The sequence below is a fragment of the Psammomys obesus genome, unplaced genomic scaffold (assembly GCF_907164565.1).
Source record: "Psammomys obesus unplaced genomic scaffold, mPsaObe1.curated_primary_1811, whole genome shotgun sequence".
Classification (NCBI taxonomy): domain Eukaryota; kingdom Metazoa; phylum Chordata; class Mammalia; order Rodentia; family Muridae; genus Psammomys; species Psammomys obesus.
Genome location: NW_026590062.1, coordinates 3,924,794 through 3,935,352, shown reverse-complemented (window position 1 = coordinate 3,935,352; position 10,559 = coordinate 3,924,794).

Genomic DNA, 10,559 nt, shown 5'->3' with positions numbered 1-10,559 from the left:
AAGGAGCTTAGGACCATCATGAGCTATACGATGAACTTGAAGCTAGCTTGGGCTACTGAGACCCAGTCTCAAAACCAAACCAAACCACCTGGGTACCACATTCTTCAAGATGCCCCCTCCTTGTCCCCTCCCCAACCCCGGCCTGCATTGCAGGTTGGGAAATGCAGCCCTCTCTCCTCACTGGGGCTCCATTGGGAAGTCAAAACTCACAGCTCTGTCACACCAATACATGATCATCCCTGAGCCCAGAGTCCAGAGCCTTTCTGGGCTGAGGCAGGGCAGGGCAGCAGGATAGAGAGGTCTCTGGGATCCCAGAGTCTATGTCCCACTACCTGCTGGCGGGGGGCTTTGTCCCTCTGAGCCTCATTTCCCTCTGGGCTGAACTGTAGTGGTCACTAACGGCCATCTGTACCATCAGGACTATAGTGGTTATTACAGCACATCCCAGCCCAAGACCTGGGTGTCTCTTGTGCCCTCCTCAGATTTGTGAGTCATGCACATACCCTGTGACATATGGTTTCTACCTGATGTTGCCATAGCATTCTTGTCACCCTTTACATATGTACTGTCCTGGTTGGTATCCTGTGATGAAACACCATGACCAAAGCAAGCCAGGGAGGAGAGGGTTTATTTAGCTTACATTTCCACACCATAGTCCACCTAAATAGTCAGGGCAGGAACCTGGAGGTAGGAGCTGATGGAGAGGCCATGGAGGGCTTGCTCCTCATGGCTTGCTCAGCCTGCTTTCTTATAGAACCCAGAAACAACCAGCCCAGGGATGGAGCCACCCACATGGGCTGGGCCCTCCCTCATCAATTGCTAACTAAGAAAATGCCTTACAGCTGAATCTTATGGCGGCATTTTCTCAATGGAAGTTCCCTCCTTTCAGATAATTCTAGCTTGTGTTAAGTGGACATAAAATTAACTGGCACAATTGACTCCTTGTCAACTTGACACACAGACACATCGCTGTTATGCCATAGCCTTTCCTTTTTTGTTCTTTCCCAAAATCTCACATTTATATAAAATTTAAAAGTCCCACAGTCTTTAAAAACTTCAAACACTTTTAAAAGGTCAGTCTTTTTAAAAATCAAAAAGTCTCTTTTAGAAGCCAAATTTCTTTTATAAATTCAAAGTTCCTCAACTGTGGGTTCCTATAAAATAAAAAATAAGACAAACACTGTCTCGCTTCAAGAAGGAAGAACCAGGGCATGGTCACAATCAGAACAAAGCAAAACCAAACTCCAACCATAAATAACTCAGTATCTAATGTCTTAGGTCCACTCATCATTTCTCCGCCTCCACCCTCTGCGGCACACACAGCTTGTCTTCTAGGCTCAGGCTCACTCCGCCCGGCGGCGGCTGCTGCTCTTGGAGGTCATCCCATGGTACTGGCATCCCCAAAATGCTGGGGTCTCTGCTCCAACGGGTCTGCACTTTCACCAATGACCTCTCCTGGGCTCTCTTCAGGGACTCCAGCCCTGCCTCTACACTACCAAGGTCAGCTGCCGGTGTGAGGTGCAACCTAGGCCACCTCTGGAGTGCCAATCCTGAGGAGACACTTCCCGAAGACTTCACCTCAGTGATGCTGGTCTCCTCCTCCTCCTCCTCCTCCTCCTCCTTTTATTTTATTTTATTTTTTTTTTGGTTTTGTTTTTTCCAGACAGGGTTTCTCTGTGTAGCCTTGGCTGTCTTGAACTCACTCTGTAGACCAGGCTGGTCTCTTGTTAAGCTGATTTTTCAGTCTCAACTGACCAGAACCCAGATTCTCAACTCAAAATAGTAAACATCCTTGACAGAGTCTTTAAACTTCCCTCTGGAACGTCATAAGCCAGGCCTCCACTGTCTGCAGTGCCCTCAACATTCTTATCCTCCGAGCTCCCACAGAACAGCTCACTGAGCTCTCAACATTCAGTGGCTTTTCTAGCACAAAATCGCCAAGTCTTTCCACAATCCTCGCAAAACATGGTCAGGTCTGTCACAGCAAAACCCCACTAAGTTGTTTCCAGTTTGTTTTAGTCAGGGTTACTATTGCTATGATGAGACCCCATGGCCAATGCAACTTGGAGAGAAAAGGATTTATTTGGCTTATACTTGTATATCACTGACCATCATCAAAGGAAGTCAGGACAGGAACCCAAGCAGGGCTGGAGCCTGGAGGCAGGAGCTGATGCAGAAGCCATGGAAGGGTACTGCTCACTGGCTTGCTTCCCATGGCTTGTTCAGCCTGATTTCTTATAGAACCCAGGAGCCCAGAGGATAGCTCTGCCCACAATGGGCTGGGCCAGCCCCCATCAATCACTAAGCAATGTCCTATAGCCGGATCTTACAGAGGTACTTTCTCAGATAATTCTGGCTTGTGTCAAGATGATGTAAAATTAGGCAGCACAGTTCCACACTGGGTTGAGGTGGGGGAGCTTCTTGAGGGGCTGAATAACATCAGTCTAATAGGAATCTGAAACAGTCCAGGGACTGGAGCGGAGGTGGAGACTACAGGGAGAGACTGCTTCCACCCAGCGCTGCATCTGACAGGCCCTGAGAGCCTCACCCCTCTGAGAGTCAGGTTTTCCCTTCTGCGGCATGAGGGACGGTCCCTACCACTCCAAGTGTCCGGAGACAATGTACATGAAACAGCTGTCACACAGCAGGTGTCTAAGCTCAGAGACCTGGGTCTGGTCCCAACCCCAGCACCCTTGGTTGCTGACAACAGGTCTGATGGATCCCCAGTGAAGAATGGCAGGACTTGGAGAGGAGGAGAGCCATGGGGAGGGCTGCTTCAGGAGGCCAGAGAACCTGTGGGAAGGCTCTGTGAGGACGGTAGCAGAATGAGCCCTGGGCTAGTTGGGTTAACAGGGCCAAAAGGACCAGAAAGGCTATTTTCATCTGTTCCATCTTTCTGCACACCCTGTGATTCACAAAGCACCCATGAGATGGACCTCTCCTGCAGGCAGGCCAGGGATGGGGCAGCTAGGCTCACCATTATTTCACCAAGGGTCCTTCCTGCACTCTGCCACTGTAATAGCCTGGGACTGAAGTGTCACTGAGTAGTGAATGATTCAGGCCCTGGGCCAAATGCCCCACCCAGCACCTCACTACCCACACAGCCACCTGGTGATCTGGTTCACCAGCTCTGTTTCCAGATGAGGGGTCAGGTTGAGCCATGCATCTGGCTCATTAATCTCAGCACTTGGGAGCTGAGGCAGGGAGGTTGCTATGAATTCAAGGCCCAGCCTGGAATGCATAGGAGACCTGATCTCAAAAAATGAGTCAAACAAGGCTGGAGAGATGGCTCAGCAGTTAAAAGCACTGGCTGCTCTTCCAAAAGACTAGAGTTCAATTCCCAGCACCCACATGGCAGTTCCCGGCTGTCTGTAACTCCAGCCCCAGGGGATCTGACACCCTTATACACACATACAGAGAGGCAGAATACCAATGTACATAATATAAAAAATAAACAAACCATTAAAAAAAAATGAGCCAAATGAAGATGAATGGTTGGAGGCTCAGAGAGAGCCAGTGCTGCTCGCCCAGGGTCACACAGCTAGCACGTGGCAGAGCTGAGCTGTGTGCCCAAGTCGGGCTGGGCCTTCTTCCTCCCTCTGCTCACTGTCCAGGCCCTCAGGCTGCAAGATGGGGAAGGAGAACAGCAGAGACCAAGGGCCCCCAGCCCTGCTTGAGAGGAAGCAGGTCCCAGGGGGACAGTACCCTGGCTGCTCCATAAATAACCAGGTCCCTGGGCCCCCGGCAGCAGTGGCTCTGTGTGTAATACAAACAGCTCTAATCCCCTGTCAGTTAGACTGGATATCAGAGAAGACAAGCTTCCGAGCCGGGGAGGCCTAATTGAATGGAATTGAAAAGGCAGAATGGGGGGCGGGGCCTGGGAGGAGGGACAGGAGCACACAGTGGCCTGGCGCAGCTGGCTGGGCTCCATGGCCAGCAGGGCCTTATTTTAGGCCCCAGAGGCAGGGAGCCAGGCTTGGGGGGGGGGGGTCGATGGGGTTGGTGGGGAGACCTAGCCAGGGTGCTCCGCCCCTTAGGCCTCCTCTTTATCTGCTGGCTCTGCCGTTTTTCTCTCTCTCTCTTGCTGACCCTTTTTCTGCTTCCTCTGTTATCTCAAATAATGTCACTACCTCTTTAGAATCTATTCATCAGAGCAGAAAGAAGCCAATACTGACACTGATAAAAAAAAAAAAATCTGTGCCTCCCGGGGACAGAGCTGGGTTCCGACCGCTGGCGCCCTGCCGCCCCAGCCTGCCATTTCACCACACCAAGGTAATCAGATTCCACAGGGCAGGTCTCGTCCTCCCACCCTGGGCCCAGTAGTCCTCCCCAGGGCTGCTCCCTCAAGGAGGACTCACCCTGGGGACCTTTCAGCTTGGCCTGGTCTTTTTTTTTTTTTTTTTTTAATTGGTTTTTCATTCTTTCTTAACAATATTTAAAAACTGAATTGTACCATAACAACCAGATTTTTGGAATCCATTTTCCAACAAGATGGAGGAGGCAGGAATGGCTGTGGATGTCTGTAAATCTCAGCATTTGGAAGGTGGGGAGTTCAAGGTCATCCTCTACTACATGGCTAACTGGATGAGGCTAGCCTGAGCTATATGAGACCCAGTTTCCAAAACATATATACATAAATAAAATAAAACAAATAAATAAAACCCAACAGAGGACCAGGGCTGGAGCTACAGATCTGAGTTCCACACCTGACCTGATCTGACACAAGGGCTTGAACGGTGGCCCTATCCCTCCTCCAGGACAGTAGCTGGCTGGGGCCAGGGTCAGGCAGCTAGACTGGAGGTTGGTGGGGCGAGGCACTTGAGCAGAGACTTTTCAGTGGTGTCAGAAGCTGTGGAAACCAAGGCCAGGCCACAGGACTGCAGATCATACCCTCAGAAACAGTAAGGAGACAGGGCCCCAGGAAGGCAAGAAAACTGCTCACTCGCCAGCACCCTCCTCAGCTTTCTGACACAGGTGGGAAGTCCTGAACTTAGGGCTCTTTATCTCAAATGCCTCCAGTCCAAAAAGCCATGTGACTCCTGCATCTGGGAGCCCTCGGCACTTGGGGCTGGCTCTGCTAAGCTCAGAGGGCCACAGCGAAGGGATGACAGCTGAGACAAGCCTGTTTCTCCAGCCCTTTGGTCTGGCTGAGCTCAAACCACTGTCCCCAGTCCTCTAGGAACCCAGGGCCAACATTTCAGCTTATTGCAAACAAACTGTGTCCAGGGGCAGGCCGCTTCCCAGCCCCGTGCCTCAGTGCTGCCATCCCTAGTGTGGATCCTTGTGGACCATCGGGGATGGTCTTGGTGGACTCTGCTCTTTGAGGTAGATGGCTGGAGACAACAACCTGGAGGGTCGGCTGTGAGGGCCACTTGATGGCTGCCTAGGACAGGCCAGCCCGTGTGCTAAAGGCCCCCATCCTGTGGGGTCACAGGGGCATAGAACAGATGTGTTGTCTTGTTAACAAATGGCAGGTGCACAGGCCCTGGAAGCCTCTTCCTCCGAGGTCACGTCCTCCAACTCTCAGAACCCTTGAAATCCGGTGTGTGGGCACTGTGGCTGAGGCCCAGGGTCCAGCTCAGCACAGCCAGGTCCACCCTGCTGCCAGCCACCTGGAAGAGCAGAAAGGACAGCTTTTCCTGCCTCTCCTGTAGAACCCAGGCTCCCCCGGAAATGAGTGGTGAACCTTCCCTGGCTTCAGCAGCTGCTGTTGCCAGGCTTAAAGCCTGGGTCTGCTGCCCCGAGCTCTTCCATGGCCTCTGTGAGCCTCAGTTTCCCCTGTAAGAACAATAGCAGCTCCACTTCCTAGATGATCAGACCACATGTAGGATGGGCAAAGGAGCCAGTCTCCAACAAGGAGGTGGCCTGACTAACGTCCTATGAGTAGTGGGGGCTGCTGGGCCATGAGGCAAAATCATTCTGAGTACAGAATTCACCAAATGTCCATCAGCGGGAGGACTGAAGAAGACATGAGGTCAAAGGTCCTGGCAGTGAACACAGTTTCTACAGATAGGGAGACTGGGGCTCAGAGGGTGCAAAATACCTGTTTTCAGTTATACAGCAAGCTGTCTCTCCTTGCCTTGTCCCTATCCTGGCCACTTTGTCTCCCTCACAACATCTCATCCACCAGCTAAAGACAAAGGTGGCGATGGTGTGACAGAATGAGCACTGTGCTTGGAGTCCAGAGACCCAGCTTCAGCCCTGATTCTGTGACTTGGAGCATGGTCTTTCATTCTGGGCCTCAGTCTCCTTTTGAGGCTCGTGTACCTTCTTCATAAGCTTGGTCTGAGTGAAGAAAATGAAGAGCCAGTGGTTTCATGAGGGCAGGGTAGCGCTGGTCATTTCTCTGGGGTCTGGCTTAGTTCCCTACACACAGTAGGGGTGCTGAGGACTCTGGGGCAAAGTCTGACAGCCTTGGCCCTTATAGGGAGGCAGCATCTTCCTCCAGGAGGAGGAGGAGGAGGAGGAGGAAGCGCTGGGTAGCACCCTGGGAGCTCTAGGGACCCCTGGAGGAGCCCTGGGAACATCCCACCTCAGCCTACACATCAGGGAAGGGCCTCTGAATGCCTTCCCTGTCATCTGAGCCTCACAGTGAGGGGCATGCCGGTCAGGCAGCGCACGGCCCTGAGCAGGCTCACCTGGCATGCGCCTCATCCCCTGGGTATGACTTGGCTCTATGAACTGATGCACTCCAGCCTCCCTGACACTCCCTTAGTCAAGGAAGGAGCTGGGAGGGGCTGGGAGGAGAGGGAGCCCCTTTCCCTCTCTTGGGCTATGACCCCTTGGGGGGGGACCCCAAGAGGATCCAGCTGCCGGAGGTGGGTCCCATCCCCCTCTAACTGCAATCTCATTTATCATGCAAGTCTATGGTGAGGAAAAAAATAAATGAGACAGAAAACTCAGATTTGACTAGATGTGTGAGTCAGCAGCCCTGGGCCTCAAGCCCCTCACGAGTCTCAGGCAGCATGGTGAGGGCCTGGCATAGCTGTCTCTTGTCCGGAAGCAAGCTCTGGTCAAAATCAGCCAGACTGGCAGTGCTCAGATCCAAGCCAGTCACCCAGCCTGCCCGAGGGCACAGCTGTCTGGCTGCCTCTCTGTAAGATGGAAGGGTCACTCTGCCACTACCCAGGATGCTCTGGGAAGGGTCATTCTGCTATAGGCGCTATTTTAAAAACTATTTTAATGAGGTTTCTTAATGCCTCTACCTCCCTTCCAACCCCCCAACCCTAGGCAGGAGAGAAAGAAGGTTAGAAAGGACTTAGTTCCGGCTGGTTAGGGTCATCAGGTTCTTTGGGAAAATACCAATCTCAGTTGTCAGGATAGCTAGCAGTCCAGCAACAGCAAACGGCAAATGCAGCAGGACAATTGAGCAGCCTTCTTCCTCCTCTGTCTGCCTCCTAGAAACCCTTCCCTTCTCTGGGCTCTGGTATTTATACTCTCCCAGAGTCCTCAGAATTCTACTAGCTCCAGCTAGCATAGACAATGCCCCTCTCCTAGCCTTAGGAGGCTGTTATTAGCTGTGGATAAACTAAGGCAGTCCCATATCCCACACTTGGGACTGAAACAAAAACATACTCACATAACATAACTGAGTTTTTAAAGAAACCCAAACTTCCACTACACTCTGCCACTACCCAAGATGCTCTGGGAAGGTCACCCTGCCATTACCCAAGAAGCTTGAGGGCTGGCGTTTATGTGACACAAATCCAACATTAGCTGGCCAATGCAGTCCGTTCTAATTTTGGTCTTTTCCCTGCTCAGTGAGACTCTGCACATCTTCACACAACCAGAAATCCCAGTGGTGCACTGCTGGGGACTCCAGACAAGGGGCTGTCTGTAACCCTGTGAGCTGTACCATGGGACCATCGCACATGTTAAAGATGAAGACCGCCAGGGTGTTGAGCACGCTGCCTGGCATTGTGCACGTAGGAAGACAGACCAAGAGCTGGAACGGATCCCCCACGCCAAGCCGGGCAGGGTGTGCAGAAGTGAGGCTGAGGTGGCTTTGTGCACAGCATTCCGGTGACGGAGAAGCAAAGGCAAAGGAGAGCATGAGGCAGCCCACTGTGTGGCCCTTGGCAGGTCTCTCACCCTCTCTGGGCTTGGTTTCCCCATCAGTACCTGCTCGAGTTCCTTCCGCTATGCCACTGATCAGACATCTTTGGGTGACACTGGGGGCGACTGTGCTTGTGCGTTTGGGGAAGACACGTGGAATGCGTGGCCTCCTTCAACCTGGCACCAGGCTTCCCTCACAGGTGGAGAAGCTCACAGGCTTACTCCAGAGAGAACGTGTGTATCCTCCGGAGCATCTCCCTGTTGTTTGTCGGGTGGAGAAGCTCCTATCCATGGGAAGCCTTCATGGGCTCCAGAAGCCCAGGGACAGGACACCCAGTAGCGAGAATGACGAGCACAAAATGGAGTGTGGTGGGAGTGTGCGCTTCGGGCTCTTGTGGTGGATTAGAAGGGATTTAGCGCTGGAGGAGGCAGCCGTGTGGCACTCTATGGGGCTCCACACTTGGGGGCAAATTGAAGAGGGGCAAATTGAGGGAAATGTGCTGGTGGCCTGGGCACCAGAGTTCTGGCACCTGGGCATAGAATGGTGACTACGCACCAAACCAGCAGGTTACCAAAGCATGCGCAGGCGTGGAGAAGGTGAGAGCTAGTCAAATAGAATGGTTTGAGACAACACTCAGGTTTTATGTTCATCACAGTGAACTGATGTGACTGTCAACTTTGGGGGGGAGGGAGAGAGGGAAAGAGAGAGAGAGTGAGGGTACTGTATGTGTGACTCTCACTATGTAACCCGGCTGTCCTGGAACTTGCTATGTAGATCGGGCTGGCCTCAGAGAGAGCTGCCTGCCTCATCCTCCTGAGTTCTAGGGTTAAAGTTGAGCAGCACCAGGCTCACTGTTATACGAAATGTGTGAAGACGTTTCCCATGGCAATGGGTAAGCCAAGAGCCCAGCCTGGAGCCAGAGACCCCAGCTGCGGAAGTGGCTCTCTAGTCCTTGCTGGGAGACAGCCAAGGTGCCAAGAGAAGTCCATCCAGAATGAGCCAGGCAGCCAGGGATCGATCGACTTTGCTGGGCGAGACATGTGGAGTGGGGTGCCTGCCTGACCCAGAAGGGCAAAGCCAAAGGGCAGAGCAAGGCACGTGGAGGTTGGCAGGCCAGCGAGGGCCTGCACCAAAGGCTGGCCAGTGGCACCAGGGAGAGCAAGGCTTCAACACCAGTTCCCATCTGGTACAGCCTTGGTGTCTGGACCCTGCCTCCCGATGTGAGGGCCTGCTGTGCACTGGAGGCTGTGCAGGGTGCTGTCAGGGCCACAGTGGTGGCAGAGGCGCTGTCCTGTGCCTGGCAGAGGGTGGCAGGCTGTGTTGGTTCCAAGCAGAGTAACTAGTAGGGATGAAGCTGGGTAGCACTATGATTTTTCCACAGTGAATAGAGGAGTATCTGACTGGCAAGGCTGGTTTTGTTTTGTTTGAACCAGCACGAGGCACTGAGGTTTCTGGGAAATTACTGAGCATCATGGTGTACATGAGCACCACAGTGCCAAGGGCTTGCTGTGTATTCTCTCACTCGATCTTCACACAGATTCCCTAAAGGCAAGTCCGTTCACCTCAACTTCTTTCTTTCTTTTCTTTTTTCGAAACAGGGTTTCTCTGTATAGCCTGAGCTGTAGCCTCACTTTCTAAGAGAAAGTCTGCGAAGGTGACTTGGCCTGAGGTCACATGGCCAGGGGGTGGCAGAGCTGGAATGGAGCTTGCCCAGAGCTGAGCTCAGGCACCAGGTTGGCATGCCAGAAGTGACCTTGAGGCCCTCTGGTTTTATGGTCTCAGGCCTGAGCGTACACCGGAAATTACCCAGGAGCTTTGAAAAGCTGGCAAGATGGCTCCCTTGGTAAAGCCAGTGGCCCACTAGACGGCTCTGCTGGTAAAGGCGCTTACTGCCAAGGCTGATGACTTGAGTTCAAGCCACAGAGCCCACATGATGGAAGAGAACCGGCCCACACAAGTTGTCCTTTCACTCTCCACACACCCACCGTGGCACACCACAAATAAAGGTTAAAGAAAAGAAAAGCAGGTGAGGCTTCTAGCGCTGGGGTCTCACACAGAGCAGTGAGGGCAGGATGTCTGAGGAAGAGAGGACATGGCTCTCTTGGGTCTTTGGGAAGCTCTGGGGCGACTGAGAACAGCCAAGTGACGCCACTGTGTGAGCGGTCGCGGCTGCAAAGGCCTATCAGACGGGAGGCTGGGTATGGTGGCACTAGGTGCACAGGGTGGCCGTGCTGGCCAGGACACACGGGTGGCTGCTTCCTGAGGGCCAGGGCACCATCTCAACACCAGGAGCTGTACCCAGCCACAGGGAGCACACAGACCCTGTGGATCTCTGTCTCTGACACTCCTCTCCAGCTCAGAGCTGCCACGGATGGCTCACTCTCCCCACCCCAGACTTCACAGTGGTCCCATGCCTCTTTCCCTGCTGCTCATTCAAATAGTGTGGTGAAGAAAGCATCTGGGCCCGGACCGAGTACCTCTGAAGGAGGGGGAGTGGTGCTGG